Raw genomic sequence first — 16,956 nt, 5'->3', positions numbered from 1 at the left:
AAAAAAAAAAAAAAAAAAAAAAAAAAAGGTAAAATGTAACCAACGGGTTACTTTATAGAACAAATACCTATCATTCTTAATTATCTGATGTATTAGTCAGTCATTTTCCCATCACTAGGACAAAATACCATACACCTGCAATTTAAAGGGGTTTATTTTGGCTCACAGTATCAGAGGGCTCAGTCTATCCTTGGCTGATTCTAAGGTAGTAACGGCATGGTAGAAGGGGATGGGACAGAAAAACCGTTCAATGTGTAGCAACCAAAAAGTAGACAGCGAGAAGGGAGGAGCCAGGGACAAGAATATACCCATCCAGGTCATAGCCCCACTAACACCTCCAACAAGGTGCTGCTTCCTAACAGCATACTCAGCTATAGACTCAACCATGGATTAATCCCCCAATGAGTGGAGTGTCCCCATGATACAACTGCCTTCCAAAAGTTCCACCACTGAACACATGAGACTTTGGGGGACATTTTAGATCTAAATGATAGCATTGTATTCCCAAAAGGTTCACATCCATATTATTATGTAAAGTGCATTTAGTCAATCTCTAAGAGTTGTCAAAAGTCTTAACAGTTTCAGCATTTCTGAAAAGTCCAAGTCAACAGTCTCTGCTGAGACTCAGGGCAAATTACGAGCTCTGAGCCCCTGCAAAAATAAAAAAAACAAAGTTAAATACCTTCAACATACAAGGACAGAATAAACATTTCCATTCCAAAAGGAAGGAATAGAACAGAAGGCAATGTATCAAAGCAAGAGAAAAAATAAAGTAGGGCAGACACTAAATCCTCTGGATCCATGTCTAGCACCAATGGCAGGGTGTGGTGAAGTGTGAGTTCCAAAGGGTTTAGGCAGCTCCACCCTTATGGCTTTGCTGCTATCTTTAAGTGGCTCTGCTCACTATCTGTGGCTTTTCTTATCAGGCCTCTATATTCCTGGCCTTTCCAGCATCTTCAGGTGTCCACTACACCTTTGACTTCACTCTCACAGTTTCATGCATTACCTTCCTGGCACAGTCTATGACCCTGTTATACATTTTTGGCTGGCTTCTCCAGTCTTCTTCTGAAATCTCCGTGGAAACATCTGTGCCTCAGACCTCCTGAATCTTATATGTTTGAAAAACCAGCATCACATGGCTGACGCTAAGGTCTCCCACCAGTTTAAGCAGTAGCTGAACCCCCATTGGCCATGCCAGTAGTGACTTCTGAGTCCCTGGATGACTAGACTCAGGGAAATACTTCCCTAGATGATCTTGAGTGAGCAAGGCACCCTGGAGCTCTCTTCTCAAAGTCATCTTTGAAAGGGGCTTACTCTTTTACATAATGAGTGGGATCTGGTCAAATCCTCAGATGCTCTATGTCATCTTTCCTATCATCCTGATACAAAGTACTTGGCTTCTTTTTAATGGCACTAACCACACCTTCTTTGGTCCCTACTTCCTACAGGCTTCCATTTTGGTCGAACTGCAAAATTTTCTAATCATTGAGTTCTGTTTTTTGTTCCTGACTGTCATGACATCTGGCTAAAAGCAGCTACAGCACCCATGCCCCAGCCTGAAAACTGGACTGCCTTGAAGTTTCCTCTATCAGATTAGTCTGCCATCTTTGAATTCAGCTTCACACTAAGTCTTAGACATGTACAAAGTATAAATTCTTTGCCAAAATGAAACATGCATTGTTCTAGTCCACCTTCCAATACAGTCCTCATTCCCAACTGAAACCTCCTGAGCCTGACCTTTACCGTCCATGTTCCTATCAGTATTCTAGGTTTCTGAGCTCCAATAAGAGTCACCTGTCACACTCTGCTAACAGCATTCTAGGGCTTCTATAGCTCCTATCTACAAAGCTTTCTAAATTTTCTGAAAACCAGTTCTAAACACTTTTAAACCACATGATTAGGTACAGCCACATCAATGGCCCTACTTCTCCAGTACCACTTTTCTGAATCAGTCACATTCCCATTACTGGGACAAAATACTCAACACTTGTAACATAAAGGAGAAGTTTATTTTGGCTTACAGTTTCAGAGTATTCAATGCATATATAGTCTTCTGGCTCCCGGGAAGAAATAGCATAGTACAAGGACATCATAGAAGAAAGCTGCTCAACTCATGGCAGATAGAAAGCAGAGAGAAAAAAGAGGATCCAGGACAAGAGTATACCCTTCTATATCACAAGTCCTGCAACTCACTTCTTTCAACTCCTAATAGCACAGGCAGTGACTCAGCAATAAATTAATCTACTGATAAGCATCACACTCCCATGATCCAACTGCCTTCCAAAAGCTCTATCTCTGAACACATACTTCTGAAAAACATCTTACATCTATACCATAACACCTATGAAGCTATATTGAACGAAGCTCTATTGAATTAAATGAGAGGACCAGGTATTTAGCGCAGTGGCACAGCACTTGCCTTCCAAGTGCAAGGTTCTGAGTTTGATCCACAGTAAAAAAAAAAAAAAAAAAGAAAAAAAGAAAAAGAAATTAAATGACAGCACAAAATACCAGCAAACCAGAGAGCTATCAGACTAGCTATTAAACATAAACAATGAAGAAAATGTCTCTTCCCATGATTGTCTATCAAATGGTACCTCAGGGAGAAGTCAAAGGAAATACCTACATTTTGAATCAATATTAATAATTGAGATGCCCAAAACATTTTTATGGATGCAACTAAGAAAATCTTCACATTCTGTACAGAGAACAGCAGAGTAGCAGACATTTTTTTCATACAATTAAGACAAAAGCCTGATTAATAAATAGGCTTCAGAGTAATGAAAAGAGAAAATGGTGTTTCAAAAAATAAATTACTAGTGATCCTTTATTTAATTTACTGGAATATACTTATATCATTTCTATAGTAAAGTGCAGAATGATCAACCACAATAAACTTACCTGTGATATAAGCTGAGTACAAAGGCAGAGGAGACGGGGGGGGCACATGAGGGTATATGCAGTTGGTGGGAAGGTCATGGGAGTGGGCATGCCTTCATATGTGCATATATATGCATGAATATAACAATTACCAGCTGCTTTTGTGATAAAAATCAATGTGCAATGAACTCAGCTAAGCAATACCAAAAGGAATAGTTTATTAAGCAAAAACTAGAATAGATGAAATATTTTGAGGCAAGAATGATAAGCAGGACACTTATGAATAAAAAACAAAGTTCTTCAACAGAAGAATATTGAGTAAATAAAATTTTAGTTAATTCATATTTTAGTTTTAAGGAATGACCAAAGTTAAGGAGCTTCTTGATTCTGCTCTAAGGCAAGATAAGCAGACAGGAGAATAAAGGGGAACTTTAAGGGAAACTTATTGATGTCTCCAACCCAGAACACAGATCACAGGCCTTTGCCTGCCTTATTTAAAAAGTAAAATAGGCCTCCAAAATACAAATACCAAGCAGATAAATATGTCTAGGACAAAATGAATTTTCTTGTCTTTTTTTGAGACAAGATCTCAATATATAGTCTAGGCCAGCCTCAAACTCATGGTAATCCTCTTGCCTCAGTTTCCCGAGTGCTGGGTAACAGGCATGCGCCCTCTTGTTTGGCTTCAGAACAAATGAATTTTCTACTCCCTCATGTTCCTAACTGGGCAGGCAGAGAAGAAAATCGGGGCCTTCAGCATCTCCTAGACTGATGGTGACAGCGCCACAGTCCGGGCTGTTTGTTATCACTGAAAGCTCTAAAAGGCTCACCATCACTGGTCTAGACAGTGACATCAGTGAAACTGAAAACCTGTAAGGCTTTGTAACTGTGAGGAAATCTAGGCTCCCCTGCACCTCAAATGCTCCTGAGGGCTTTGTGCATGCCTGATCTCCCAGTCCTTCACTACTAGTTCATGCAGACAGGCTGGGCCACTGGCTCCTCCAAGAGTCCCACTATTGAAAGAAAGCCTTCCAAGAGCCAGACATCATACACGGCTCTCAAGATGAGCTCAGCATATTTGTTACTGGATTCCTCCTATTTTTACACAAATTATAGCATACCAACTTAGCAGGGAATCACTTACCACGGCAATGTCCACTTATTATTAACTGCAATTCCCAAAACTTACTCTAATTCAGAGGCATTAAATTTGCTAACTACATCCTTATAAAGGTAACACACTGCACTTGTACATTTCAAAGACTCAATTATACAGTCAAATATAATCATGGTAGTGAATAAATTCACATTCTATAATCAAACAAAAAAGGTGAATTAAATTTTCATCTTTCTGTACTCCGGCTTCACTCCTTTTGGCAAACCACCAAAATGAAGCTATTTTTATCACAGAGCTGCAGGGTTTCTCATAGGTAACTCCCTGGTTACTGACATGTTGGAATTGACAGAAAACAGAAGCAGCTCCAATCTTAATTCTATTTCCTGAGGTTATATATGAATTATAAATAGCACTAAATAACGAAAATGATGATAGACAACATACATGTTATTAAGAGACTAATGAATTGGATGAAAAGCAGCTGCATAAACAGACCCAAAACAAATCTAGTGATTCAGAAAAAAGGCTAACATAAAATCTGTAATGACTTACAAGAATATCAAATAATTAGATCAAAATGAGTTAGTACTATGGAAAGTTCTTTTTAAATATGAACAAGAAACATCTAGACTGAGGTTCACTTTCAGCGGAAACAGGTAAGGCCTAACTCCTGGTCCCTGATCTACCAACAAGCAGGTAAGAGATTTCAGGCAAGTCTTTTGGTCCTTCACCTGGACCAGACAGTACCTATTATCACCAATGACCTACTGTCCTTTCCAGTTTTAAAATTACAGGATCCTATGAAATGAAAGTTCAAAGGTGCAATATTACCATGTTGTCGTAATCAGATGGGTTGTAAGTGCTCTGTTTAAAAATTTTACAGAGATCCATAAATTCTTCACTCATCTCGTGGATTTGTTCATTTAAAATTGCTCCCTTGGTACCACCAAATTCTAGTCTTTCCAGCTTTTCAAATTCCAACATGGTGACAAATATATCCTGTGTAAAACACAGTAAAAGTTTAAAATAAAGAACACTTGCCAACATTTGCGATCAGTGAGTCAGTGGACACTCACCTTATGGAAAATAAATATTACCAATGTAATTGGACTCATCAAAGCTAATTTTAAAAATCACACACCTGTTTTCATATTTACTGGAAAGTGTCTCGAAGTACAGGCAACCTCTAAATTATGAAGACACATACTTCTCTAATTCAGATCCTTCAATCCTAAGTCAAATCCGCAGGTCATACCCAGAACTCATGTTTTCAGCCACCCACACTGCAGTGAGTCGTGAGTCAGCTCCTTTACTGGAAGGGAACTGGAGAGACTGCTAGGAAAGGAGGCACAAATAGCCCCTCAGTCCCAGTATGTAAGACAGTCAGGCTGGTTAGGTGACAACAAGAGTTTTCGAAACATACATCTCTAATTTTGAATGAAATTCAATAAATCTTGTATCAATGATAAAGTATAAAATTGTTAGGGGGCTTTAAAAAGAAAATAAGGCAGCGTCATCAGTTCAAACTACGTATTTTTAAAATAAGCTTAGTAGGTTCCATATGAGTATATGTATTAACTTTTTGGTTTTTAGGCATTTAAAATAATTATACAAAACATATTTCCATGTTTTTAGCTTTATGAATAGTTTTAATATTTTGTAGTATAGAGTATACTATATGTATTTTATACTACTTACGTAATAATTTACATACTAAAAGATGGTGTGGTGTTTAAAATTATTAAGTGGGTGTTTTGGAAGTAAAAAAATCTTAATTTCAAGTACGTTTTATATATTGTCCCTTAAACATATAAAGGGAAAAAAGATTCCTTTACAGCTTCCTAATTCACAACATTATTTCAGGAGATTAGTAAATTATAAGCCATGGCCCTAGTAAAGAAACTGACTTAATAAATCAAAAATGAATTTTAAAAGAAGGCACATTAAAGCTTTAAAAGTCATTCTTTTATTCTTACAGCATTGACTCCATGAGCTTATCACTAAGAAAGGAGATCTCCTCCCACCATCACATAGAATAAACTGCTCCAGAAATTGTGTAAAAAGCTCTAGGCTTTTGATTTCACTCACAATATGAAAAAAATAAATTCAATAAATGAGTACCTCTATTTTCATGAAACGGTCAAGAAATTTGTCCAATCTGCAAAACACCAGATGAGATTGAAAATCCCAGGGTCTCAGCTCCTGGTTTCCTGTGAAATAGCTTGCCAGTCTTTTTTTATAGTGGACAAAAGAATTTTTGAAAGTCTTTAAGATATTAGTGGCCACCTGCACCTTTTCCAGTGAGTCTTCGATTTCTCCTTTTAAAAGGTCCTCAGGGGAAAGGTAAGCAGTTGCCTTGGATTTAATGAAAATGAAACAAGGATCAAAATTACACTTAATAGTTTTTTTTGTACCGTAATCCTCTGCTAAAATTAGTCAATTTTAAATGACAATGTCTAGAATTCGGCCAGCAATGCTGTGAGGTGGAATGCACAAATTCTAGAAATCAGAATTGTAGGTTTCAATGACACACTTTTATAACTTAGGAGAAACACTGGAGACCCCATCGTTTCTGGATGCATATATTCTAGCAATAACTGAATTTTTGCTAGGCTTCATATTAACAACTGTAATCTAAACTTGCAGCAATACTCTGGACAATCATTTTTCATATAAAGAATGATAGAAGCCAGGAGTGGATAAATGTGAAAACATGGGTTTTTTTCATTATGGAAATTTAAAGATGAGAAAGAGCTGACTAGGGGGTAATACCGCTGGATGTCCTTTTGAGTCAGCAAACTTCTTTTCCGGGAACTTAAGCAGTATTGGAGGACTAACAGTGATACCCAAGATATGCCACATACATGAATTACTGCTCAAATACTCACAGGACCACCATTTATATCCCTCTCAAATTTCCACCCATCTTGTTATGGATATTCATAATTCCTCGCAAGAACCTCAAGAGTCTATGCATTCCAAAGGTTCTTTTGCATACTTTCTAACGCATCTTAACCTTACATAATTACAGTTTAAATTTTGATTTTGAGCCTTTGATTTTGTGATTGCCTAAAATGCTGTTCAAGATCTTAACGAAAAGTGAAAAGAAAGCTACTGAGTTCCACATAGCAGATAAAGCCTTTTCTTTTTCTCATGTAGACATTTGATGCCCCATCTCCCATCAATGTAACAGTTTTGCATGCAATACAGACTTTATGCCAGGAATTTGCAAATTAATTTCAGCAAATACTTCATTTAGCGTCTAAAATCCCTACTTATCAGAATATTTCAAATTCTAGCTACCAGTTAATTTGTTATTTTCCACCCAGGCCGGATGAAAAAATGAGTACCTACATGAAGTCTGCTAACATTTCACACAGAATAGGGGAAAGAACTACCAGTAATCCTGTTACAGAGTGAACTTGAAAACAGTTACTTTGATATGGTGCATGGTATATTCCATATACCCTCACATATGCATATTCTTTAACCTTTAAGGAAGCTGAAAATCTATGGAAAAAACTCATTTGCTTTCCTGCATCAGCAGCCTCCATTACGAAATCAGCTACATTCAAGGTAACAACACTGGGATCATCTGTGTACCATCTCCATGCTCCTTGGCTAGCACAACATAGATGAAACAATTTCAGTTTAACATTCTGTTTATATAGCCCACTTTGGAGGAAGATCTCCTAAAGCAAGGTCATGGCACTTAATTTCATAGGTGACAAAACCTAGTCTATATTCTTCCTCTGGACGGCAGAGAATGTGAGGGGAAAAGCAGCACACGAATCAGGTGACCTGGCTGTGACAGAGCCAGGGGCACAGATGGCTTCTGCAACATGAGACAAGTTGTCTCATGGACATATTTCTTTGTATGAAAAATGAGGGAATTGAACCAGGAGACCTTCAAGATCTCTCTTCTTTTAGTAAATGAATTCTGAATTCCTTTCTATCCTCTACACATGTGCCCCTCATTTCTATTACCTTACACTTAATAAGCACAGATAAAGTCACTGTATTTAGGATGAAATGGTCCCAAATCAAAACTCTTAGAAGCTAAAATGTCAGCCTTCCATATCTATGGCTTCTGTATTCATGAATTCAACCAACCATGGAAAAAAATGGCGCTTGTACTAAACATGTTTGGACTTTATTGTCATCATTCCCCAACAACTATCTACATAGTATAACAAACATTCACATAGCATTTACATTGCCCTAGGTACTGTAAGTCACCTACAGATGATTTCAAGTATGTGAGATGACATGTATAGATTATATGGATTACATGTTTTAAACAGAATCTACTTGATTTAAGTATCAGCAATAATTTTTAAAATTTAAAAAGTGCAAAATAAAAATACTACATTGATCTATGGACCAAATGCAAATAACAGAATGCCAGTATTTGACCAGCTGCTAATATGTAACATAGATTGTGACCTCTAATATATAACAAATTAAAGAATATTCAATTTTCATTTAAAGAGTGACATCAATAAATTCATGGAAGGTGACATGAAGGCTACATGAGGAAACACAATTATAGGATGTATATAAAATGTGTAATTACCTATCTCATGTAAGATAAAAATTAAGAAACAACATAGTACTATTATATACCCAAGGAACGATTCAAAGTTAAATAAGTGGTAACACTCAAAGCTGGCTGGCCATTTTAAGATTTTTTTACACATTGATACTATCAATGTAGTTGACATAACCTTTTTGAAAAACATCTGTAAATATTAAACACTGATGATGAGCCATGAAAAGATGCCTCCCTTATCAAGGTCAAGAATGGGCCAACTATCCAAACAAAAGAAAAAGGGTTTTGATAGCCTTTTTCTTGCATGTTGTCATCAAGAAGGATGAAAACAGTCTGAAATATCCAATCACAGTGTCATTTTTCAAGAAGCTGGTAAAATTGTATATATGCTAAAGTATATAAATATGTGTAGGTTTTAGGGAAAGGAAGATCTTTTTTAAATGCTGAGTTTTTGAGTACTATAACTGCAGGCCTATTTCCATTCTTACAAATGGTAAGAAGGTTTTATACTTATCATCAGTATACCATGTATATTTCAATTTAAAATAAAAACCTATTCTAAAATGCGAACCATAATAGGCAAGAAATCTATCATGTATTTGCTAGGTAACCCTGGGAAAGTAATCTTCTCTGAGCTTCAGTTTTTTAGTTATAAAACAGAAGTACGGTAGCAACAGTGCCTATGCTGTAATCTTGCTATGAGGATTTAATATTTAATACCTTATCAAAAGCTAAAGAAGCCCATAGACTGAAAGTGAAAGTATGGAAAACAATTCTCCATGTGACAGGAGCCCAGAAAAAAAGCAGGGGTAGCAATCTTATTTGCAGACAAAGTAAATTTCAAATCAAAACTGATTAAAAGAGACAAAGAAGGCCACTACACCCTTGTAAAGGGAACAATTCAAGAGGAAGAGATGACAATCATGAACATATATGCACCAAATACTAATGCCCCCAACTATATAAAAGAAAACATGAAAAACCAAATAAGCACTAATAAAATTGTAGTGGGGGATCTAAATACCCCACTTTCACAAATAGACAGATCATCTAGGCCAAAAGTCAACAACGACATACTAGAATTGAACCAAGCTTTTGAAAGCATGGACTTAATAGACGTTTATAGAGTGTTCCAGCCCACAAAATCAGAATATACATTCTTTTCGGCTTCACATGGGTCATTCTCCAAGATAGATCACATACTAGCTCACAGAAAAGGTTTGAATAAATGCAAAAGAATTAAAGTTATTCCCTGTATATTATCAGATCATAGTGCAATCAAGCTGGAGATCAATATCACAAGAAACCATAGGAACTTCACAAACACATGGAAATTGAATAACACTCTCGTGAACAATCAATGGATCACAGAGGAAATTAAGGAAGAAATCAGACAATTTTTACAAATAAATGAAAATGCCAATGCAACATATAGGAATCTATGGGACACAATGAAAACAGTTCTACGTGGAATATTCATAGCACTGAATGCCCACACTAGGAAAACAGAGCGAGATTAAATAAACAACCTAATGATGAATCTTAGACTCCTAGAAAAATAAGAGCAAGAAAAACCCAAAGCTCAAACAAGAGAGGAAATTATAAAGGTAAGAGCAGAAATCAATGCAATGGAAACTAAGAAAACAATACAAAAATAAATGAATTGAAGAATTGGTTTTTTGAAAGAATAAATAAAATTGATAAACCCTTAGCTAACCTTATCCAAAAAAAGGAAAGAAAAGGCTCAGATCCATCAATTAGAAATGAAAAAGGTGAAGTCACAACAGATTCAACAGAAATCCAGAGGATAATCAATACCTACTTTGAGAACCTGTACTCTAAAAAAATGGAAAACACAGAAGAAATGGACAGATTTCTAGATACTTATGAATTACCAAGTTGAACAAAGAAGATAAAAACAATTTAAACACCCCAATTACAATCAATGAAATTGAAAATGTAATTAAAAATTTACCAACAAAGAAAAGCCCAGGTCCTGATGGATTCACTGCTGAATTTTACAAGACATTTAGAGAAGAACTACTGCCATTACTCTTCAAACTTTTCAATGAAATTGAAAGGGAAGCTATACTTTCAAATTCATTCCTGGAAGCAAGGATCACTTTGATTCTCAAACCAGGGAAAGACGTAACTACAAAAGAGAACTATAGGCCAATCTCCTGAATGAATATAGATGCAAAAATCCTTAATAAGATACTACCAAACAGAATACAGAGTATCATCAAGAATATCATACATCCTGACGAAGTCAGATTTATTCCAGGGATGCAAGGGTGGTTCAACACACGTAAGTCAATAAGTGTAATACATTATATTAACAGAATCAAGGACAAAACTCATATGAGCCTCTCGATAGATGCAGAAAAAGCATTTGATAAAATTCAACACCCATTCATGATAAAAACCATGCAAAAAATTGAAATAGATGGTCTATATCTCAACTTAATAAAGGCTATCTATGAAAAACCAACAGCCAACATCATATTAAATGGCCAAAAACTGAAAACGTTCACATTAAAATCAGGAACAAGACAAGGATGCCCACTATCACCACTCCTCTTCAATATAGTTATGGAAACATTAGCCATAGCAATTAGATATGAGAAAGAAATTAAAGCAATAAAGATAGGAAAGGAAGAAGTTAAATTGTCATTATTTGCTGATGATATGATACTCTACATTGAAGACCCAAAAAACTCTACAAAAAGACTTCTAGACTTAATTGACACTTTTAGCAGAGTAGCTTGATACAAGGTCAGTACCCAAAAATCAATAGCCTTCTTGTACGCAAATAACAGAGTTACTGAGAGAGAAATTAGGGAAACAATTCCTTTCACAACAGCATCCAAAAAAAATGAAGTATCTAGGAATCAAACAAAAGCAGCAAAAGACCTCTACACTGAAAACTACAGCACTCTGAAAAAAAGAGATTGAGGAGGATATAAGAAAATGGGAAGATATCCCCTGATTCTGGGTAGGAAGAATCAACATAGAGAAAATGGCCATACTACCAAAATTGCTATACAGATTCAATGCAATCCCAATGGAAATTCCAACACTATATTTCACAGAACTAGAAAAAAGAATCCAAAAATTCATTTGGAACCACAAGAGACCTAGAAAGCAAAAGCCATTTTAGGCAACAGACACATGTCACCAGGTATAACAATTCCCAATTTGAAACTATATTACAAAGCCACTGTGATAAAAACAGCATGGTACTGGCAAAGAAATAGGCCTGAGGATCAGTGGAACAGACTGGAAGACACAAAAAAAATGCAGATGTACTCAGCTACCTCATCTTTGACAAAGGAGGTGACCATCCTCAGTGGAGGAAAGATAGCCTCTTTAATAAATGGTGTTGGAAAAACTGGATGTCAACCTGCCACAGATTAAAACTGAACCCTTATCTTTCAACATGCACTAAATTAAAAATCCAAGTGGATTAAAGATCTAAACATTAAAACAGAAACACTAAACTTGCTGGAAGATAAGTTAGGCAGAACTCTTGAAGACATTGGCATAGGAAAAGACTTTATGAACAAATCCTCAGCAGAGGAACTAGCAGAAAGAATCAATAACTGGAATCTCATCTTACTAAAAAGCTTCTGTACTGCAAAAGAAACCATCAACAGAACTAAGAGACAACCTACAAGGCGGGAAAAAGTTTTTAGCAGCTACTCCTCAGACAAAGGACTACTATTGAGAATAGATAAAAAACTCAGAACAATTAACACCCCCCCAAATATAAAGATCCAATTCATAAATGGGCATCTGAAATGAACAGACATTTCTCAGACAAACAAGTAAAAGCAGCAAGTAAATATATGACAAAATGTTCCACATCACTGGTCATTCAAGAGATGCAGATGAAAACAAAATTGAGATTCCACCTCACCCCACAAAAAATGGCTGCTATCAAGAAATCAATCAATAATAAATGTTGGCGGGGTTGTGGGAAGAAAGGAACCCTTCTCCATTGTTGGTAGGAGTGCAGAATGGTGCAACCACTATGGAAATCAATATGGAGATACCTCAAAGAGCTGGGACTAGAGGTTCCATTTGACCCAGCCATCCCTCTGCTGGGTATCTTTCCAAAAGAACTAAAAGAATCATACCACAGTGATATATGCACATCAATGTTCATAGTGGCACAGTTTGTAATAGCTAAAACTTGGAAACAGCCCATTTGCCCATCAGTTGGAACCTGGATAAAGAAGATGTTGTTTTTCTATAAAATGGAAGACTACTCAGCCATAAAGAATGAGAAATTAGATTCATTCATAGGAAAATGGATATATATTGAGGATATACTCCTAAGTGAAATAAATAAGTCACACATGTTTAAATACCGAATAGTTTCTCTGGTGTGAAAAACTATAATAGTACATAAGATCCTAATGATATAATTGACAATGAGAAATAGGAAGCAAAGGGCTAAAGGTGTAGGGAAAATGGGAAGGGTAGGGGAAGGGGAATAAGGGAAAAGAAGAAAATATGAGAAAACGAAAAAATGGAAATAAAGTGTTTGTAAATGGGGAGGGGAGGAGGGGTGAAGGGAGGGCAGGGACAAGGGGAAAAAAATGAGAACCAAGACCTGGCATGTAAAAGTACACGATCCCAATAATGAACATAATTGTACTGTATATCTTAAATGTACCAATATACTCAACAAAAGGAAAAAAACCCAAAAGCTTTAAAAAAGTTCCTGGCAAAAGGCTAAGCACTATACAGTGTTAAATATTTAAAATAGTCAGCAAGCAATGGGTGGGGGCTGTCAAGGGGTAAAGTTCAGCTCTTCAGGAAACCCAAGTATGAAAGTTGGCTCATTGCTGGTTTTTTATTACAACATGTTAGGGTACATGTACTACTAAGACCAGGATTGCTGCTTGGAGACTCATGGAAATCAGGTCAATGGAAACTCTGGACAAAAGCCCGAACTAAGGAAGAGAAGTTAAAGTATTTCCTCAAGAGCTTGGCAAACTGGCTACTGACACAGACTAGGGGCCAGGTTTACAAGTTACCTGTAACATTGAAAATGCACCTCTGGAGTTTGCACATTAATGGAATATCATAGTGAAAGAGTTTTGGTAACTCTCAAAAAGAGAGGGGGATCTTTAAAAGGAACTTGTAAAAAGTGGTTGTTACGGCTTGTGTCTGAACGTTCCCCCTAAACTTCATATAATCACAGTTGGGACTTTTCAGAGGTGGCCGGATCTACAGTGTGTGATGTTGGGATTAAGTGTGAGATGCTGGGATTAAGGATGTGTGGTTACTAATTTAGGTCACTGATTGGTTTGGAATTAATTCTGGATGTGGATAATGGGAAGGCCCACTGTTTGTGGAAGGCTCCACCCATAAGGTGAGTAGCCTAGAAGAGGCAGAAGGAAGAGGCAGGCTGCTGCTTCCTTGCTTCTTTGTTGCTTTGCTGACTTCCTTCTGCCCACCATGAGCTGTTTCTCTTCTGTGATGCCCCTCTGCCACAATACCCCACCTTGGGGTATGAACTGAAGCATCTACAAACTGTGAGCTAAAATAAACCTTTCCTCCTTTAACTTGTAGGTGTCAGGTGCTTTCTCTCAGCAATAAAGAAAAGTAACTAAAACGGTGGTTGTATTTTGGCCCTGCAACAAAGACTGTCGAGTTGCACGTGAAGTTCTCAGACATTAGGGCCCAGGGCACTTGCTTAATAACACAGCAAAACTAATTTTGACAACAGAACAAAAACAGAAACCAGAGGAGATGGTAATAAAATATATCAAGGAATTAAACTGTCATCAGCTCCTATCAGTAGCTACACTTACCTTGTAAATACAGCAAGAGAACAAAATGAGACTTTTCCTGAATTTCTGTTAAATTCTAGACAGCATGCTGAGCATTTCACTGTTTCCTCTTCTAGTCCTCACTACAGCCATGGAGTAGGCATTGTTCCCACTGCCAAAGGGAAACTGAGGCTCAGAGAAGCAATTTAGTTTAAGTGGTTCAATTAGATTTTTAAAAACCAGGCCGGGAAACTCAAAACCTTTCTCATATACCACTCCACCATTTCAGAAGCAGAGAAGTAGTGCACACGCACACAAACAACTACAACAACAACAAAGCGAATCACCTAAGACTCAATATAATGAGACTCTGGGAAGTCTCAACTGTAAGCCGGCAGCTCTCTCCTACTCTAGCCTTTCCTAATTTCCAGGGAATTTCAGCAAATGACATCTTCCAAGTCTGTTAACTCATCTGAAAAAGTATCTAAAGTATGTCTTCCCCTGACTCCCATAGGACTATTTGAACATTGGTCCTTTAAAGAGTAATGAAGGTTAAATGAGGCTGTAAGGATAAGGCCTTTGTCCAATAAACTGTGGCTTTCTATGAGGTAGACAGCCAAGTGGAGGTGGCTGGCTCCCTGCTAACTAGGAAGAGGGCCCTCAACAGAATGTGACCCTGCTCTCACCATGATCGCAGACTTGCAGACCGCAGAACTGAGAGAAAATAAATTTGTCTTGTTTAAGGAACTGAATGTATAATATTTAATTACAATAGCTCAAGCAAATTTAAACACATTCCCAACTATAAATCACTGGATCATGGGGCATCCAAGCATCTTTCAGCTTTCAAATTATGTAATGTTCTCTGAAAGAAAATTCATACAGAAATACAGAAGCAACAAGAAATGAGCCAACTTGTAAAAAATATATTTTAAATGTAATACATTTAGAAACAATTACAAAAGATTTTTTTTAAATCAACAACAAATCAGAATTATTTTAATACAATTACATGACTATTTGTAAGGCCATTCTGGGGACTGGGGGCAGATCCTCTTAACTTAATTTCCAAAGTCTTCCATCAGCCAATGTTCATGTGGAAATCAAAGAGGATACAAAGAAGGTAATATGCATAATGACCTTTCATTAGAAGCTGCTTTACATCTCTTTGAAGAAAGGTAGGATGTTAAATAAAACTCAGCAACAATTTGTTCTTTGACTGTAGCTGATTTATTTTCAGAGCTCCCTTACTATTTAGGATTAAAAGTCACAAGGCCTTTGTTACCACAAAAGTCCTTTCTGAAAGGGAAACACTGTAATTTGGATTTATCCTTCCTGGACTAAAAAACCTACCTTGTGGCAATGATTATGTTTCTACTTTTTAATGCTTCATACCTGGTCAATGAAGAGATTGCAAAATTCTTGCAACAAGACTATCACCCGAGCAGGTGTGTTGTAAAACTTGGAATGACTCCAAATAAGGCAGATGGTATGAAACAATGGGGCGATTAATGCACAGGTGTGTGGGAATTCTGTCTCTTGGAGACGGTGAATGTGTCTCCTCAGAGGTCTCAGGTGAAGTTCCACGTCTTGAGCTTCAAGGAGAGCTGAAAGGAAAGAACTACTGTTCACATGACACACTTTTTCTTTTTTTTTTTTTTTTGCTAAATTCACTTTACAAGTTCAAGTGAGTCACATCAAATAACAAAGCTATCTTGAAATGCTGTTATCTTTCCTTTTCTGTTATTCACCCTCCAATTTACACGTGAGCAGTCTGCAAGACTCTATACCTGTTCATTTGTAACTCAGCCACTCAGGAGAGCACTGGTCTAGTTACTCACACAGCATAAGTAATTGCAGCTAAAAACCCAGGGGGAAATAACCTTAGAGTCTAAAGAGATTTACTCAACCCCATGGAAATGCTGTGGGAATAAATCATTTCTGTAACACTGTCATTTTATGATTTGGATTAAACATCACCACCTGAATGTTTTCCTTCTCAGTACTGGGCATAAGCCCAATTGAATCATGTATTATGTCATTTTTAGTTTCTTCTGTGAGTAACTGAATCAATGGATAGGAAAATTATCTATTAACAAAGGTAACTCTTTTTTTGTTTGTTTTTTGGGTTTTTTTTTTTTGTACCGGGGATTGAACTCGGGTCCTTGCGCTTGCAAGGCAGGCCACCGAACCACTGAGCTAAATCCCCAACCCTAACAAAGGTAACTTTTTTTTTGTTTTTTTTTTGGGTTTTTTTTTTTTGTACCGGGGATTGAACTCGGGTCCTTGCGCTTGCAAGGCAGGCCACCGAACCACTGAGCTAAATCCCCAACCCTAACAAAGGTAACTTTTAATATGCACAGTAATGAAATATTCTGGAACTACACAGAAAGGATGGTTGTTCAACACTCTAAATGTCACTGAACTTACACTTTGAGTTCATTTCATTTTGTGAATTTTACCTCAGTAAAAATACTTTTTAAATGTCACAAGGCTGGGGATTTAGCTCAGCAGCTCTGGTGCCTGCCTTGCAAGCACAAGGACCAGAGTTCAACCCCCATGTACCAAAAAATAAATAAATAAATAAATAACAAATCAAATGCCGTAGGTATGAAGAAAAATTA

The sequence above is a fragment of the Fukomys damarensis genome, unplaced genomic scaffold (assembly GCF_012274545.1).
Source record: "Fukomys damarensis isolate Sample0158 unplaced genomic scaffold, DMR_v1.0_HiC HiC_scaffold_4, whole genome shotgun sequence".
Taxonomy (NCBI): Eukaryota; Metazoa; Chordata; class Mammalia; order Rodentia; family Bathyergidae; genus Fukomys; species Fukomys damarensis.
This window is presented reverse-complemented; position numbering follows the sequence as displayed.